This window comes from Rousettus aegyptiacus, unplaced genomic scaffold (genome assembly GCF_014176215.1).
Source record: "Rousettus aegyptiacus isolate mRouAeg1 unplaced genomic scaffold, mRouAeg1.p scaffold_m13_p_2, whole genome shotgun sequence".
Lineage (NCBI taxonomy): Eukaryota > Metazoa > Chordata > Mammalia > Chiroptera > Pteropodidae > Rousettus > Rousettus aegyptiacus.
In genome coordinates, this window is record NW_023416295.1 from 46946818 (window position 1) to 46965668 (window position 18851).

The 18851-nt window shown below is 35.7% G+C and overlaps 1 protein-coding gene across 8 annotated transcripts in view; it reads right to left on the bottom strand.

Moving 5' to 3' along the window:
- Positions 1-18851, bottom strand: part of RAPGEF4 (Rap guanine nucleotide exchange factor 4) — a 260359-nt gene that overhangs the window by 150374 nt on the left and 91134 nt on the right. Inside the window, exons 1-2 of one of the 8 annotated variants that reach the window (XM_016135085.2) lie at positions 10746-11843; positions 506-599 (exon numbers count right to left, since the gene is read on the bottom strand). The exons of 4 other annotated variants lie outside the window; for them this stretch is intronic. The gene's annotated coding sequence lies outside the window, so the exon portion shown is untranslated. Of the gene's footprint in view, positions 1-505; positions 898-10745; positions 11845-18851 lie in introns of those variants that run through there. 3 more of the 8 variants (XM_016135092.2, XM_016135066.2, XM_016135075.2) reach the window with 3 other exon arrangements.

Below are 18851 nucleotides of genomic sequence, written 5' to 3' on the forward strand. Positions count from 1 at the left end.
TCTTCTTTGAGCAATTTTTTGAACCCATTTTAAAGTCACCTGAATAAGAAAATCTTGATATTCGTGCCTCTTGTTCATGTCTGATTAGCAGAGTTTCAGATATAATGCAGTCTAGTTGGATAATAAGCCCTTTGGGGAAAAGTAACAGTTCCTTATGCCCCCCAGAAAATATATGTGACTGTCTGTGAATTAAAAGCAGTGAGCTACTAGAAAACCCACACTTAAGTAGGTTATCTGAATCTTAAGGCAGGCAAGTAGTGTTTATTTTTCTTAATTCTAGTAGAAACATACAAGTTCTATACCAAATTATTACATTGAGTTAAACTCTTTTCAAAACATATCAAAAGTTTTGTTCAAAACCTGAACATTCCCAAGCTACCAATGCCACTAGCGTAATTCCTAGTCTACATTTAATTAGATGAACTTAAATCTCGACTTATAGACAGGATGAAATCATAAAGTCACTTTAGGACTAAGCAATAGGCATAAAGATAAATAACCTCACCGGCTATATCCATGCGTATAGCAGCAGCAGATTGCTGGTGACATTCATGGTCATTCTAAGACATTCCACAGCAACTGAAATGAGCCATTACCACCTAGAATTAATTATATGGGTTTTAGAACTTTGTTACTGAATCCATAGCCCCATCTTGGGGCTTGTCTGCAAGGTCGTGGCCTCTCAAAAACAGGAATAGGAAAACAAATCCTGACATAAACCAATACAGGCCACAGCTGCTTAAGAGGGATAAAAAGCTTAAAGGTTGAGCTGGCATTTTTTCCTTTCTCCTGTGAAGCATAAAAGTCTCCGCAAGTTTAATTAGACCCTCATTACTGAAAAAGACATGATGAATGGCTTCTCAAAACTGAGACTTGGCCTGGCTATATATACGATATATACATATATTCCGCATCTTATAGATGTATGAATGTATATTTCATATAATCACATATCATATAGCTTTACATATATATAACACAGTATAATAACATATATATCTTATAGATGTATAAGTGTATATATATCTATAGATCATATATCAGTTAGATAGCTTTACATATACATAATAAAGTATCATATAGATGTATAAGATATGTGTACATCTTATATATATATGTCACATATATATGCAGTACAGTACAGTGTACAGAATGATGATGTAAAATATACTCCTACTATGGGTTACCATAAAAAAGACTTGAAAAGCAGCGCTGTAGGATAACTTGAAATCCCCAGCAGAGTAAGCTGCAGGCAAAAACACCAGTAACTGTACAATAGTGACAACAGCAGAGGAAAGTAGGGTAATGAGAGAGGGAAGTGGGACTGGGGAATGGGCAGGTGACTCAGGCAACGCAGCACGCCCAGGGTACCAGAGTTGCCAGCATTCCTACTAGTTGGAGCTGAACACCCCTTGGGAGTGAGGAGTTCACCTTTAGGGTATCCCCAGCTATTAACCACCTGTGATTTCCATCACATTGTCTCCATGAAGAGTGTCAGTTATAGTATCCGCAACTCACTTATGAAAAAATATTTTGCATGTACATTTCATATTTTACAGTCTGAGCTCAGACTTTTGGACTTCAATTTAGATATCAGATAAAATCCCTGCCCTTCGGGTATCTATGTCACACTGAGCGGATGAACAAATGAATACCCCTTCAATAGCGGAAATATAATTAGATTAGGCTGAATCTGGAATTGCCATTTTTGTAGGTCAAAAGTGGTTAAATATTAGCACTTTTGTACACTTCAGCTTAATAAAAATCTCCAAAATGCAGTAAGGGGCTAAGTGGCTCAGAGATTGGGCTGACAACCTGAAGATCAAGTTGAGTTGTTTTGAATACAGTTCCCACCTCCATATTCCACACACAGCAACACTGGTGAAGACATCTAAATACCAGAAACCAATTTTCTATGATTTCAATACACAAAATGCAGCATTAATTCTATTCGAGATATTGGACATCTTTTATTTTCTACTGTTTTCCTCAAAAAACAAAAGTATAAAATTAACCATAGGGAAAGAATTTCTAACTAAAAGATCTCCAAAATTTTTATTTGAGAGGTACAAAATAGTACATATTAGGGTTTTTTTTTTTTTTGAATAGTCACGATTCAATAAGAACACAATATGTAAGAATTTATCAAGTTTTCAAGCTTTTTTTAAATAAGCTATTTAAATAGAACTTAGTTGTTTATGAAGAACTTTCATATTATCTTATTTAGGGCCCCTAATAACTCTATAAGGTAAAGATTAGTATTCATACTTTATAGATAAGGAAATGATTCATTCTAGAGATTCACTTAGAGAGGAAGGAAACCAGTTTTATTTTTTAACTCATCCTTTGGGTTCTTATTCTGATTGGCTTCAGACTCTGGACCACATTTATTAAGCACCTACAAGATGCCAGGCCCTTGCTTGGGTGTTTTTCCTTGCATTACTTTTCGTCTTTTGGCAAATGCTTTTCTAAAGTATACAAAAACTTTAGACTCATGATATTTGTTTGCATCTGCTTTTAGGAAAAAATTTCTAAAGAGCTGTTCCTCTTTATATAGCTACTCTATGTAGGCTACTCTAAGCTCTGTCACTCATGTTAAGCAATGAGTAATAAGGATAAGATCTAGGCTGTGTCACTTAAATGTCCTTGTGCAGCTTCATGTTGAGGAAGCATTTTGAGGATTTTATAAACAAAAGACCCCAAACCTCCTGTTCCCCCTATGGTACATGATCCAAAAAAAAATTTCCTTTTCCGCAAAAGCTATGGACAGTACAAAGTGACAGTATTAAGCTTTTGTGTTAACACAAGTGCCTTCGAGGAAGCTTTCTTGGGTATACACTCTACCATCATCAGAAATCTGTCTTGCTCACTACTCTCAAGATTGTACCAAGAACAAGGCCTGGCACACAGTAGGAGTCATTAAATAAATGGAAACCTAAATGGGTACCTAAAGCCAGTCCCTCCAAGACTGAGAGTCATCTCCAAGAACAAAGATCCTAGAACCTTTCTTCACACCTGAAAGAAATTAGTTGGCTAATCCTATGAGCTGGGGAACACTATGTTTGTTATGCCTCAAACATTACAAAATAAATTGAAGATCTTAGTTTTATACTGTGAACTATGGTTGATTAGGGGCAGGATAATGTAACCTTCCTTATTCAAACTTAGGACCAGCTCTGAACTGTTGTATGAATTTGGCAGTAAGGTTCTCCAGCCGTCTACCCTCCAATTTCTGAATAAACATCAGCAACTCCTCTGGAAGATCACAGTTCTGAAGGCAAAATGACACATGCGAATGATTACAGCATTGTTCGGGTCTCCAGAGAGATCACCATCCTTACCAGAGGCCTAGAATGGGCTGAATATCACAGGACTCATTTTGCAAACTTGGAAAATTTTGCTGGAAACAGTAAGTGGCGGAGACAAGTTGCCTACCTTTGTAGCTCCATGTGCCACTTCACTGCAGAGAGAGCTGAGACTGCGGATAGATTTGCCTTGACACTAATATTTTGGGAATACCACGTCAACAGATCTTTCCTTTTGCAGTGCTCCAAATGTGACTTAATAGAAACTTACAATTCCTCAAAATTTCATTTTTTTAAGAATTGAAAGCACTTCCTATGTTCTCCTTTTAGAAGAAGAAAAACTGCAGAACCTGACTTAGTTAACAAGAAGCTAGAACTATAACTCTGTCCTCTGAATTAACAAGGAGGATCAGCTTCAGACAAATAGCCACCTCCCTTGTTTTCATCTCTGAGCAAGAGGCACACTCTTAAAGAAGTCACGAGCGCAATTAACAGGAGAGAATTATACACAAGTCTCTTCCCTCACTCCAGAGGTTCCTTTCCCTCTGTCTGCTCCCCTGTTTTCTCTTATTAAAACATAGAATGAGAAAGTAAAAATGGTCTGTGCTATGCAAAAGCATGTTGTTATGCAGTCCACTCTAATTCCACAAAATGAAATATAAGACTCGTATTTTCCAGAAGCACTGGGATGTCAAAACAAATTTAGAGTTCTCCGTGGATTGCAAATGAACCTTGAAGCAAAGGTCTTTCTTTCAGTTAAGCACTATCATTAAGGATATGAGTTGTGTGAATAATATTGATCAAAAAACATTTAATTCATGCTTTTATTATTCCAGAGATTGATTACTAGGATGCCGTCTTGTTAGGTGGTCCAATACTCTGTTCATTTGATTTCAATCTGTTCAAAATGCAATTGCATGGCTGGATGATAAGAGCTCAACAATTGATGCATGTTGCACCTTCTCTAGTTTCTCTGTCATTGATTAATAGTTAAAATTTGGATTAACTTAGGTATGATGCAATTTGAATAGATGAAACATATTCGACTTTCTTTTTCTCTTGAATGTTCAAATATATTCTATATTCTCCAACAAAAATGGCTTTAAGGATGTTAAGTAAGAATGTACCATTTATTTTTTTCTGACCCAAATCTTCCATGTTACATGAAAGCTTTCCAAAATGTAGCTGGAGCTCAGAGGTTCAAAATAATTTCTTAAATATTACCCCTTTACAGATCAGCCTCATGAATACTAGTTTGTTCCTATGTGATCAGAGCAAAACTAGACAAGGCCAATAGATTTTCTCTTTCACCACAATTTATTATAAAGACCTAACAAATAGCCACACCCTCAGTCCTAAATTCATTTTACTCATGAAATACTAAAAAATTAGAATCTTTCTATCATTTTTAGGTTTAAAGTAATATAGGTACATTTCGCATGATGAGGAATCTGTTTTGGTAAAAGGTTATCTTGGATCCTCATGTTTAGTTTTAAGGATCTTTTCTCTTTGATGATTTCTTGGACCACAGGTAAAACGAAGTCATTTACCTTTTACTACTACTCCCTGCCTTCCCCTGCATTGCCTCAGGATCATTCAGTTACCCCAAGGGCACAAAAAGAACTGAAGGAAACAAAGAATTCAACTGAGTGTCCAAATAAATTCTTTAAATTCCAAAGCACAGAAAGTCAAAGCATTTTTTTTTATTTTAATAACTAGCTTTGGGACAGAAAAGTCTTTTGAGTTCCAAAACTTTGGTTTCATTCGAAGGACAAATTCTGTGAAGTTTATACTATAAACAATAGAATAAGGAAGAATGTAGGAAGATTTAAGAGTTAGTGTTTCAGCCTCTGCAAAAGATCAATACAACAGAATTGGCAGTCGAGAAGAGGAGGCATGGTTCAGGGAGGTTTTTTGGGAGATAAGAGCAATTCATCAAACTTTAACTATAAAAGGGGAGAAAAGGTTAAGAGAGTAGATAAAAGTGGAGAAGATAAAAATTTTGTTTTTTCCTATATTATTTTAAGATTGGAGTGGCTGGAGCCCATGTATACTCTAAGAAGGATCTACTAGAGATGAAAAGTGAAAAGTTAAAGGAAATAGAAGAAATTATGCATAAAGTGAGCACCAAGAAGATGAGAGTGAATAGGGTACAGAACTCACACAGAGGAATCAGAAGGGGAAAACCTGTCTTAACCTGATCAAAGATGAAATGGATGAATACAAATAGACAATTTAAATATATATATTTAATTTAGATTTAAATTTTAAATTAGATTTAATTTATTTAATTTATATTTACTATGTATATTCAATCTAAATTTGCATATTTGCATATTTGCAATGCCTTCCTCCTCTCACTCAGAAAAAGGACGCTCTGCTTGCTGACTTGTGCTAAGCGAGGTAAGGGCCGAGAGGAAAATGGCAAATACCCAGACAGGCTCAGATGATTAAGTCAATTAGTGTGTGTGTGGGGGGGGGGGGGCAAGGGAGGAAGACAGAGAAAGGAGAATAAATTGATAGCTGCCACGAAGAGCCAGACTTTGGGAAGAAAGACATGTAAAGACAATTTTTAGGAAATCTGGCTATGTGCTATGTTGCCCTCTTGATCTTGATTGAGTCAAGAAAACTTCAGTAAAGCCTTTCTGGAATCAGATTTGACTTTGTATTGAACTGTCTTCCAAGCAATTGGTTTTATTCGGGTTATACGGATAATAGATTTGGTGACAGGAAGCTGAAATCTTACATTGGTAAGAGGTGAGGGTGTCTGCTGAAGGTGAGGGGGATGGTGGTCTGGTCAAAGATTTGAGGAAAGTAGAAAAGTCTTCAAATAAGTTTTGGGGAGAGTGGCAGAAGTGTACTAGGGAAACATAAGGATCACTGAGTTATACTTGGGGTCCAACTGAGATTAGAGGTCATAAATTTATCATGGCATCAACCTGGGCAGTGGTATCATATCTCTAGAATTACTTAGCTGTCTTGTTGAAAGCACACTATTGGATTGATTAAGGGCTGGTATTTGGTCTGGTAGGTGCCAAGGGCAGGCATAGGTCTGCTTTGTTCATTTCTAAGTATCCAAAAACAATAATGCCTGACAAATAAGAATCATGCAATACTCTTTATTGAATAGGTGAATGAGAGAACTGAACATACTAGTAAGAGGATGGTTGAAGTGATAGTCTACCGAAACTAAAGGGAATGAAATGAAGGTAAGAGGGGTCCAAAAGAGGGGAAACTGGGGAGGATCAAAAGTTCCTAGGAGATAGGTCTACCAATCGCAGGCTCAAGGATCAACTTCTCTGAGTCTTAAGCACCCCCTGGTGGCTGATCCAGGGAGCTATTAGGCCCAATATCTGTCTCCCTTATTTCTTACTCCTCAAGAACAACATGTATATTCTTATGTATTCCTCTTTTCAATATTCAGAACTCCCTTTCTCTTCATGCAATCTTTCTCACTCATTCTTTAAACCTGGTCATTCCCCTCTCCCTTTTGACTTTTACCCCAGCTGCTTTAGGTATCTTTCTCTCTGTCGCTCTTTTTCTCTCCTACTCATTCTCTTTCCTTTTCAAATTGTGAAAACAATCCTGGTTGAAAACAATGGCATATGTTAAAGGTAAAATTCATGATATGCCTGAAATAAGGACAAGGAAATCCTTATATTTCAAAAATTTTAAAATCACAGTCTTGTAAAGTCAGTGAAAGTGGACACAAAGTTTAAAATAGTCACAGCCCATACCATCTTATAATTAACCTGCATTTCTCCAAGCACTAGCCTTCAAAACATTGTCTATTTTGTGATTGCTTTTATTTTCATTATTAACACAGAAAGTACTTTTGCTATTTTTTTTATTGCAAATGTACATGATTTCTGCTATAGGATGAGCTAAGTAGACTTTTCAAAAGCAGCCCAAAGATGTTTATAAGCCTGTTCCTACAGAAGATTTGCAAATAAGCTTCTAGACCACAATCTATTTGCTAGTTGGGGGTTTGATATAGCTTTGATCCCTGCTTGAATTTCCTGAAAAACCCCAATAAGTTATTTAAGGAATAACAGTTGCCAAACTTTCTGACAAGTTATAATGAATGGTTAAGTTCTGAAAGGTCAACCAGTCACCTTTTGGCTCCCACATCCTCCTTAAAACCAAGCTATTTTGGGAATTTCTATTCCTCATGCTCTTTTTCTTCTCAATCCTGACACTATTTGTGTCCCATCAGTGGCATTTTTTTTTTAACTCAGAAAAACTTAAATAAGCTCCAAGATTGCAGAAGAGCCTTATTATTTGATGACTGTGGGTCTTGTCTGGGAAAAAATCCAAACATAGATTTGCCATTTTAAGCAATTCCTTTGAATTCTCACTCTATTGTCAACAGTAGTCTTATATTATTGGTTTATTATTGATTTTTTCTTTCCCTTTACATAAGTTAACTAGACATCTCAATTTCCTCTTCTTTCCTTACGTTTATAAGTCCCTAAAGGATTGAATTGTTTTAGCTTTTTGGGGTTTTGGAAAATACACACACACACACACACACACACACACACACACACAAGCACACACATACAAACCATACCTTGTTATTATTACAAACTCATAATCTTTTTCTTCAGCACCATGACTATTTCTCCTTTATAATCTTCCTTCTTCTTCACCCTATTTTAATATAATCAGCCACATTCTATCAATTTTCCCTTTAAAACGTGTTTTAGATTCGTCCTTTTCTCCATGTTCCCATTGGCAGCATCCTGTCTCAGGTCACATTCTCGTTGAAGTCCTGCTACACCCTCCTAGGCAGCTTTCTTACTGCCCCTGCTCCGTTTCTCCCCACTCCCCCCTCTCCCTACCCCACCACACACTCAATCCATGTGGTAAAGTAGCCTGCTTACCTCCTACAAGGGCAGGAAAACACCTCCTATGCATTTAGGCACATTTTCACAAATCTGCATGATGAGTATTACTTTTTTCATTTCACATATGAAGAAACTAACCCTCTCAGAGTTTAAATATTTTGTCCAAAATCACCAAACTTATAAGTGCTGGAGTCACTGGCCCTTAAATCTGAAAATGGAAGAGTCATCTGTGTTGTTGTAACAAGAAAATAAAGCATTTGCATTAAAAAATTAGATATTTAATCTCTTTAAAATCAAGGAACTACACAGACTTGCAGTTATTACCATATCAAGGGCAATGACTTTCAAGATTTATACAAGAGATATCTGTATGTCTGCTCTCAAAGAGTTTATAATCTAGTTGGTTAGAGTACATATCTAGAACATGCTGGATACATAGTATGTGCTAAATAAATACTTGCTCGAGCCAGGGCCAGGGAATGGAAGGAGAGTCCTTGCCCTCTCTCATTTTGGCTTGCCACTAATTACATTGTTTAGTCATGGGATGCTTCTTAATATAAAACGCTCTCTCTGACACTTCCTCCTGACCCAGCCCCAAAGACTATCAGAACAATACGCTGTTAGGGGGAAAAAAAAGCTGTTGAGATTACTGGGCTGCCTTCCAGCCCACAGGCCTATTTATTTTTTCCTAACTACAAGATAATTATTGCTGGATATTATTATGGGATTTTTCCATATGTCCTTTAGTTAGGACAGTGATGACCCAATGCAGCCTTTTAATGTACCCTGGTCTCCTGCCAGCTTACCTCATTCTACAACTTCGTCTTTGGTTTTATTTTTATAATTATTCAGACTTGCCATTGCCTAATCAATACCTCATTTGGCCACCGTTGCTGTTGACTACATACCTCGACAAAGCCTCCTTGGAAAAGGTCTTTTTTTTTTCCTTTTTGCTAGCAGTGGGCTCATTTGAAGTAAGTTCTTGCTACGTTCATCATTTTGGCAAACAAGGACAAGTTCAAGGAAATTAGAGGCCAAACTTGACAGAGCACTGGGTGCAGCTGCTGGCCCAGCTGTGCAACGATTCTCAACTGGTCCATTACCTCTAAAACTCAACTATTCAGCACAGCCTTCCCTAGTCCAGCACTCCTGTCGGTCTAATATATTTGGCAACAGCCATTATTTCAGAAATGAATGCTCATGTGTATTTTTAGCAAATCACATGCCTGCTCTATCAACAATTAAAGAGATTAGGATTCAGCAGACATCATCCTCTAATTAGGACAAGATGGAAGACATAGTATATAAATGCTGCAGTTTGGTCAAGGTTCATCCTTTCCTAACAAGACTGCCATGCTGCTTTGCATCAGCCAAACATCCACTGCCTCTAGGGCCACCCTGCTCCCCGTATAACATTCACTTCCTGTGTCTGTCCTATGGAATTGTCGGTCAGGGGACTCTGTTTGCAATAGACACTTCCAGTTTCCCCTTCCTCCTTCCCTCACACCACACTATTGGCTCAACGGACTGTTTTAAGATTTGTCTTGAAATAACAAGGACACCAGGTGGCCACCAATTTCACTCAGTTATGCCCTTCTCCTGGAGCCTCAGAGTATGTTGTATGCTCACACTTATGTAGTCTTTCCTCTGAACAAACGCCCAAACTCAGTGTCTGGGCCATAAATTCCATCTCGCCTTGCTCCTGCCGATGCATTATTTAAGCAATCTTCTCCGCAAGCCGGCATGAGAATTTCCCTCAGAGTAACAATCAGTAGGCACTTTGCATGCTGTTCTAACTGGAAGGGTAGGATATCTGAGACCGTCCCACCCATTCCATTCACAGTCTCGATAATGAAATATGATAATCTAATTTGGTAAAAATAAACTGTGAAATCAGAGATTTGAGGCAAAAACTTTAAAGATGCAATTCAGACGAGCAATCAATGCTTATTCAGTTTCTGTACCATCTCAGCTTTCTCCCTGTGCAGATGCTTAAGTGATGCTAAATTAAATAATTGACAAATTTTTAAAACTGCTGGAAATTACCATCTGTACTTAATTTTGGAATATAAAAAGGTCCATAGAAAACATCCTTTATGATTATTTTGTCTAATAACAGATATGAAACAATACAAACATCCCAGTCATAAAATATAATGCGTTTCAAGTAGTCTAGCTTACATATTCAAACACAGTTTATCAAAACAAAAGACTACAGGAGGAGTGAAATGCTGAATTACCAGTACATTTTTTCTTAATACATGGCAAAAGAACAGAGTTTTTAGAATCTACCCCCTCTAACCTTTACCTCCCCACAAAACAAAAATCAGAAAAACAAAACTCACCCACAGGCGGTCCTATAGACATTAATGATAACTATCACTCTTCCACATTTCTCTCCTGAATAAACACTGGGCTAAACTGTCCTCTGTTAAGAACTTTTATTAGATTGATGTTACATTTATACAAAATGAAGTCTATGACTGTAAATAAACATGCTTGAAGCTTCCAGGAAAACACAGAAAGAGAAACGAGCTCCCTGCGTGGGAACACACTGGTAAATACATGGATAAAAAAAGCTGAAACTTACACCAGACACTTCTCCCAGGTCCAGCACGGCAGTAGCCCTAAAGGCACATTCTAATGTTTTTTAATCCATGTTCTGCTCTTCTTACTGATGGGACTACTCAGGCACATGGTCAAGTTGCAATCAGCGTCTCCCTCAGTGATGTATGAGAGCTGGGCTGATTTATCTTGTCTTTCTGCAGCATATTAGCACTAATGTTTCTGCGTATGCATCCTACCTTTCTTTAGCCGTAGTCCCGGCTTTATCATTGGTAATCTAAATTAAAGAGCCAGTGAACAGAGCAGGGTTGTTGTCCCCCACCCCTCCCTGTTTTCCATGAAACAATTGCCAGGCAGTCATTCCAGACAAGGATTCCACTGTTTATTCTATTGAGCCTCCCCTTCAATATCCCATTGAGACTGGAAGTCAGTCGCAAAAGGATAGGTCCGGGGAGACTGTCTTAGTTCAAAGGTCTATTTATGATTTATTCTCTAAAACGGTACACATGGCCTCGGGAAATACTAGAGAGAGCTGTCACTTGACAGTTTTTCATCCCAGAATACAGAATTGACACTATTTATAAAAACAGAGTAATTTGATATTCCACTTACTGCCCAGGGCTCTTCCTTTTCTAAGCATGTTTGTTTTACCTGTGCAAGCCTAAATGTTTATTTTAATGAGGAATACAAGTGCTACGAGTTAGCAAATTTCATACAAGAAGCATAAAATCCTATTCCTATAAAAAATCGAGAGAATCAAACGAATCATTTTTAACCTTGTTTGTAACCTTCTATCAACAAATAGCAGCTGAAGGAGGAGTGAGTCTGCATTTAATTCAGGAGTTGTCAGTTCCTTTCTTCAAGACATGTTTAAAATTTTGTCCATCTCCACAAATGTTTGAGAAGAGGAACCATATCAGTATATTTTCATATGAAAGTTTGTAATCCCTTGAGAATGCTGCTGTCTTAGGAGCATCTTAATGTTTTTAACTCAGATTTCCAATGACTACTGAAATAATATCAGGTTTATTTTCTCACTTTCAGCAACAAAACATTTTAATAGCTGTTAAGCAATGAAATTTCATGGGTAATAAAGCATAACAAGTTTCATATCTATTTTTGTTTATTTTTGTTAAAAGAAAACAGGATTGTTTTAATAATTTTAAACATGTATACTAACTACATTTTTAATTTTGCTTTTGAAAATTAATAAATTATGATATAACCATTTCCATACAGGCATAAAATATAGACTTGCCATTTTTAGTAGCTTTACAATATTTACTTCTCTGATTCCTTGATATCTGTATTGTTTCAAGTTTTCATGATAAAAATAAAATTTCTCACATCGAAAATGCAAAATGTTCACATGCCAGGCCCTTGAAATGAACACAAAGAAATCATTCTCAAACGTTCTGCTTCTCAACTATTTTCAAAATTGCAGTCAGGAGGAATAATACTCAGAAGGGCTGCTTGAAGACTCTCCAGGGTCTGAGCTCTAGATTGTATCCCTGAGTTAAACTTTAAACCTTTAGTATGGTAATTTCTATACTATAGAATTTGGTTATACTGATCTGCTCCACAAACACCCAGAGTAATTATTTAAAAATTAAAATCAGGGTTTGTCATTCAGCTGCTTAAAACTCTGTATAGCTTCCCGTTATTCTTAGGATAAAAGCCAAAATCTTTATCATGGCCTTCAAGGATTCAGTTTCATTTCACTCGGAAGATAAGCCCACCTTCCCGGAACTGACTGGCTGGGATTCAGAACCATCAATCAATCAAGTATTGAACCTCTGTTCTTTATTGGCTAGTCAGCTCAAATATGGTATCCGAGCACTGGCGTGCGATGCCGAGAGAATTCCAAATGCAAATACATGGGCTTTTTCCTTTAGGTTGAAAGTAACATGAAGAGATTTCACTACTTTACAAATCAGCTTATGAACTATGACAAAATCAACATGAAGCAAGCCAGACTTGAAAATGCAAAGTGAAGATAAAATCAAGGAATAAGAGAAATAAGATGAAATTAATCATTTGAGAAATGTTAACTGAAACTGACTTAAGCTAGAGGATAAAAAGGGTAATATTCAAGAAAGAGCAGAAACTCTAAAACAAGTATTGTGCAAGCTTGATACTACTATTATGCTTCCAAAGTCTATCATTCATATCAGCTAAATTAATCTTAGACTTAGATTTCTTACAGTCAACTGTCTCATAATTATGGTGTGAGTTTCTTCAATAAATAATTTCTATGTATTCATTACAATACTGTTGATATTGCTCTTCTTCAAACATCTTCTTTATTTTAATCACTAATAGAATTACGTGATGAATGTCACCAGTTTCTAAGTAAGATGGCTCAACAGGGTCCCTATTACAGAACCCTGAAAATATGGGTGTTTTCATAACTAAAGATTTACCTTGCAGCTAACCAAGAGCAACATCACCCTTTCAAACAATTTGTGTATAAATTTGGACATAAAATAATGTAAACACCCAAAGACATACAAAGTATCCACTGAGTAATGAGATCTTAAGACGGGTCCAGTACATAAGGAATTGACACCATATGGCCCCCTAGCTCCCAGAGTATTTCTTATACTTTTTGCCATTGTCCTGACAATTTTCACCATTGAAGCTTCCTCTTGGAAACAATCCCAAGGCTCTGGAACAAAATTGCCTGTGTTCAAATCACAGATATGCCCTTGTATGACCTTGGATAAGGTACTCAAACTTATTGTAGTGTATGTGTTTAACTTGTCTGTAAAGTGGGCTAATAGAGTTATGCTTCTGGTCATGAAATTAACTCATATGAGTCTGACTTTCTCACAGATAATAATTATAAACTATGGATAAAATATTAAAGAAAAAAACTATCTGAGGGCACTGGATAGTGACCGACAATAAGCAGAAACTAATAAGGGGTTGCTACTTGGAAGAATAGCTCATTTTTTATAGCTCTTCATCTAAGGGCAGACCCATCAGTCAGTTCTACAGGGCAGCTATATCTCAGAAACTTGTTGTCTTACTGGCTGAGGAATCAGAGGATAGGATTTGGGGAGATAAGAGCAGCTAGAAATAGAGGGAAGAAACCCCAGACAGAAGATAGCCACAGAGGGGAAGCCCCATACTCAGTATATAAAACCCAATTAAATCTCTGGCTGATACCAGTATTATAAATATGGGACAGACTTCAAGCAGCCCAGCTAAGATGAAAAGAACTAAACAGATTGCTGCTGCTGTCTGTCACAAGGAAGGCAAAATTCGAATTGAGTTCTGCCAAGTTAACTGCCTGCTAAAAGAGAAAATTCAATACTCTTTAAAAGTATATGACAAAATTCAGAATCTCTATAACATATGACTCACAATGTGCAAGTGCATTCCAAAATTATTGGATAAACAAAGAAATAGAAAAATGTAACCATCTTTAAAAGAAAAGGTAATCCATAGAGACCAACTCCAAATAATGCAGATACTAAAATTAGCAGACAAGGATTTTAAATCAGCTATTATAGCTATGCTAAAGAATATAAAAGAAATCTCAGCAGAGAAGGGAAACTATAAAAAAGAATCAATTGGAAATTTTAAAACTAAAAAATACAATATCTGAGAAAAAATTCACTAGATGGACCTAATAACAGATCGGCGGGGAGGGAGGAAGTATCGATGACCTAGAAGGTAGAACAATATAAATAATCTGATCTGAATAAGAGAAAAAAGAAAAACTGAAAATGAAAAAAACCTAGAGTGGCTATATTATTATCATATGAACTAGATTTCAAGACAAAGAGTATTACTAGACATAAAGAGAGACATTTTATAATGATAAAAGAGGAAATTCATCTGAAAGAAATAAAAATATTAAATGCATATATGCTTAACAATAGAATATTTTGAAGCAAAAAGATGACAGAAGTATTGAATAAATAGACAAATCCACAATTATACTTGGAGATTTTAAAACTGTTCTCTTAGTAACCAAAAGTACAAGACAAAAAAAAAAAAAATGAAGACATAGAAGACCTGAACCTCACCTATCAACTACGCTGATCTAATATTTATAGAATACTGTCCCCAATAACTACAGAATACTCATTCTTTTCAAGTGTACATGTTACAGTACCAAGATAGACAATTTTGTGTGCTATAAACAAGTCTCAGTAAATTTCAAAAGATTGAAATAATGCATAATACATTTTATAATGCATAATAATTAAACAAAAAACAGTAAGATATTTAGAAAACTCCAAATACTTAGAAGTTGACAATACACTTCTAAAGAATTTATGAGCCAAAAAATAAAATCAAAGGGGAAACACGAAAATATTTTGAAGTAAATAATAATAAAAACACAGTATATCGAAATTTATGTGACAGTTAAAGCAGTGCTTAGAGGAAACTTTATAGCTTTAAATGTTTATAAGAGAAAAGAATAAAAGTATAAAAGTAATAACCTATTTCTACCTAAGAAACTAGGAAAAAGAGCTAATGAAATCCAATGTAAGTAGAAAGGAAGAAAGAATTTTTTTTAAGAGCAAAAATCAATGAAATAGAAAACAAAAAAGAGAGAAGATTAGGAAAATTATCGGTTGATTCTTTAAAAAAATCAACAAAATTGATAAATGCTAAGCTGGACTGATCAAGCAAAATTAAAAAGGAATATAATTACCCATATCAGGAATGAAAAAAAAAAAGATATCTCTAGAGATCCAAATACCTTCAAAGGAAAATAAGTACCTATAATGGACAAATTTCTTGAAAAATAGAATTTATCAAAATTGACAAAAGATAAAATTAAAAACTCAATAGTACAATATCTATTAAGGTAATTAAATATATTATCAAAATCTTTTCCTTTAAGAAAACTCCAGCACAAATGGTTTCATGGTGAATTATATCAAACGTTTTAGGAAAAAGTTATACTGATATTACACAAACTTTTTCAGAAAATGGAAAAGAACGGACCATTCCTTAATTCATTTTACGAGGCCAACATAATCCTTATACCAAAATCTGACAAAGGTACTGCAAGGAAAGAAAATTACAGCTCAACATCTATGAATATTGACACAAAAATCCTTAATAAATATTATCAAATAAAATCTAGCATTATATAGAGAAGATAATCATCCTTTTTACATCATGACCAGGTAGGGTTTATCTCAGGAATGTCATGTAGTTTTAATATTTAAAAATCAATCATTATAATAATTTACCATATTATCAGAATAAAAGAAAAATCATGTTGAATTTTAACACATTCAGAAAAAGCATCTGACAACGTTCAAATTCATGAAGAAAACTCTCAGCAAATTAAAAAATAGAAGTATATTTCCTCAATCTGCAGTTAAAATCATATTTAATGGTGACATATTGAATGGTTTTCCCCTAAGATCAGTAACAAGGAAAGAATGGCCATTCTCACCATTTGTATTCACCCTTGTGCTGGAGGTCCTAAGCAGTATAATAAAGCAGGGAAAATAAACAAAAGGCATAAAGATTAGAATAGCCAAGAAAGATATTTAAGTTTAAAAAAAAAAGCAGTTGGCATAATTGTATTTGCAGTATAATTCAACTTTTAAGGCAAAAAGCGTTAATAGCATTAACATTTTTACATTGTAATCTTAAAATAAAATAAAGAAAAACCCCTTACTAATGCAAAAACTATATTGACATTTAAAAATCATAATGTTTAGAGTCTTTCTAAGTCAAATAAGATGAAATGAATTCTTCCTTTGTGTTCTTTAAATAAAGATGGAGTTTTATTTTAGACATTAAGCATATTCCAGATGTTTTTGCATGGGTACTAAGGAGAAATAAAAACCCAGGTCAGGTAAGGTTCAATCTATCATCGGGTGCAGGCTCATCAGAACCTGGAGCACTGACAAAGAAGAGGACTGGATGCTCCTATGAGCCAATCTGCTCCACTCTAACTCACGCCTTTTGTTAGCACCTTCATTCCACGTTCCTCCAAATCCCATCACTGGATGCATGGAGACCACGGAGAGGAATATGGATCAGAGACAACTCATTACCACTAGAAACACAGAATTTTACTTAGAATGACCTTAGAATATGTCTAATTCAGGCAACCACTTTCCAGGTAAGGAAACAAAGTCTGGAGAAGTAACTTGCCCAAGGTCACAGGGTTACTAAGTGACCACGGCAAGTCTCTTGAGCTTCATGATAGCATCCTTTCAATTACAATGAAGAGAGAGTCTAAAAGGGCATGCCCTATTGATGCAGAGCCAGGGCTGTGCCTTCATAAACAAAGAGATTACATTAGGATATAGGCTCGACCAGGCGTGGAAGGGAGCAATCTTCCTGCCTTTATCATAGTCCCAAATTGGAGTGCAAACATCAAAAACTGACTGTTATTGATTTGCTTTCATTACTAGTGTTCCATAAGATGCATATACACTTTCTCTACAAATAATCCATTAGTATAAAACGGAGGATGTTTCCTATTTGAGATATGCCTTCTGGCCACATCATTCAGAGATGCTTTTAGTATATAACTAACATTAATGAAGAGCTCTTGGTAGAATGTTTTCTACATTTTGGTTATAGGAAACCTGGAAATATTTAAATTAATGAAATGTGTTCTAGTATGCTCTATCATATTTTTTATAGGGAGTACATAAATCAGTTTATAAAGTTTAGGAGGTAAACCAATGATTAGGCTATGCAATTATTTAAAATCAATAACTAGAAGACTGATTCAATCAAGTTGTCCTACAAACTTCACCAGAACCATAAAGAAATCCTTCATTCCTCTCTGCTAAAATAGAGATGCTCTCAAAGAACAGTCAAAATAGCACTCCCAAAGATTCTGAGCTAAAACCTATATGTAAAACTTATAATAACTGATATGTAAATAAGAAATCATTCTTACCTACTTATCGATATAAGTTCTCTAAAACCCTCTTCTATAGTTGGCAGTTTATGAACACCAATTAATGATTACAATACATGCAGAATACCAATATCATTGTTTTTATTTAACATCACATTTTCCCACTAACAACAATCCTTCCAACAAATTGTTAAGGTCCTCAAATGCATTAGAAATATGATGCCATTACATATACCCTCGAGTCTGCAGGAATATGTCTCAGGGTTAAGGAGAGGCATATCTACATTCATTATAAGAAGCTAAAGGGGGACAGGTAAGTGGCAAGCTCTGGCTAGACATGAATGCTACCCACATTTATTACATGTCTCTCAGACACTTTATTACTCATAATTTTCCAACACTGAAGCTTTTGAAAACTTTGATCTTTTATGAAAACTCAGTAGGATGATTAAAACCTTCCAGCTGAACGGACTAGGATGGAGAGCTCACCCCCTTAGCATTTGCCACAGAAAGTATCATCTGCCCTGACTCCACCCTAGTGTTTCATTGAAGTGGTGTCATTCAAAATATGCAAATGACAGTAATAATTAGAACAAACAAATGAATTAGGTGAGCCTCTATAGGCAATTTACTCAAGGTAATTAAGAATGCTAAATTAAACAAATTATTACTTGAAATGGCAACTAAGCTTTAATTAAACTTGATTTCTATACTAAAAAATGAAACTACTAATTCAATAAAAAAGATCTGGTGCAAATTAAAAGGTAAAGTATTAAGCGGGAAAAAAAGAATGTAAACTCTGACTTTTGAGTCATAAGATTAGGACCAGGTGTCACTGCATTTTTATTGGATGTTGGCTTAGAGAGAAGTACCTCTGTGTAAATTTAGAATTGATAGGATGTATTTGGGGTGCCTCAAGCATGAGCACATTTTAAATGGTAAAGATGTTAAGGAAAAATAGAATCAACTCAAATCCAAGGTATTTTCTCTCCAACTAGCATCTCGATCTTCCCCTACCATTAAGAAATGGAAACCAGCAAGCTATATCCCACCCAGGGATGAAGAGTCCTTCTGCAGGGGCTAAGGGGAGATGATGACCCATAGTGGGCCCTCCACAGTCATGATGCCAATTACCCATGAAATACATGTATATGATGGACCAAATCAATGACCATGGAAATAAAAGTGTCCATCCATGGAGGGAGAAAAATCTCCAGAGTTGTCCTCAGATGGACAAGGCTAAAACATGACCCTATTAAAGTAGATCACACA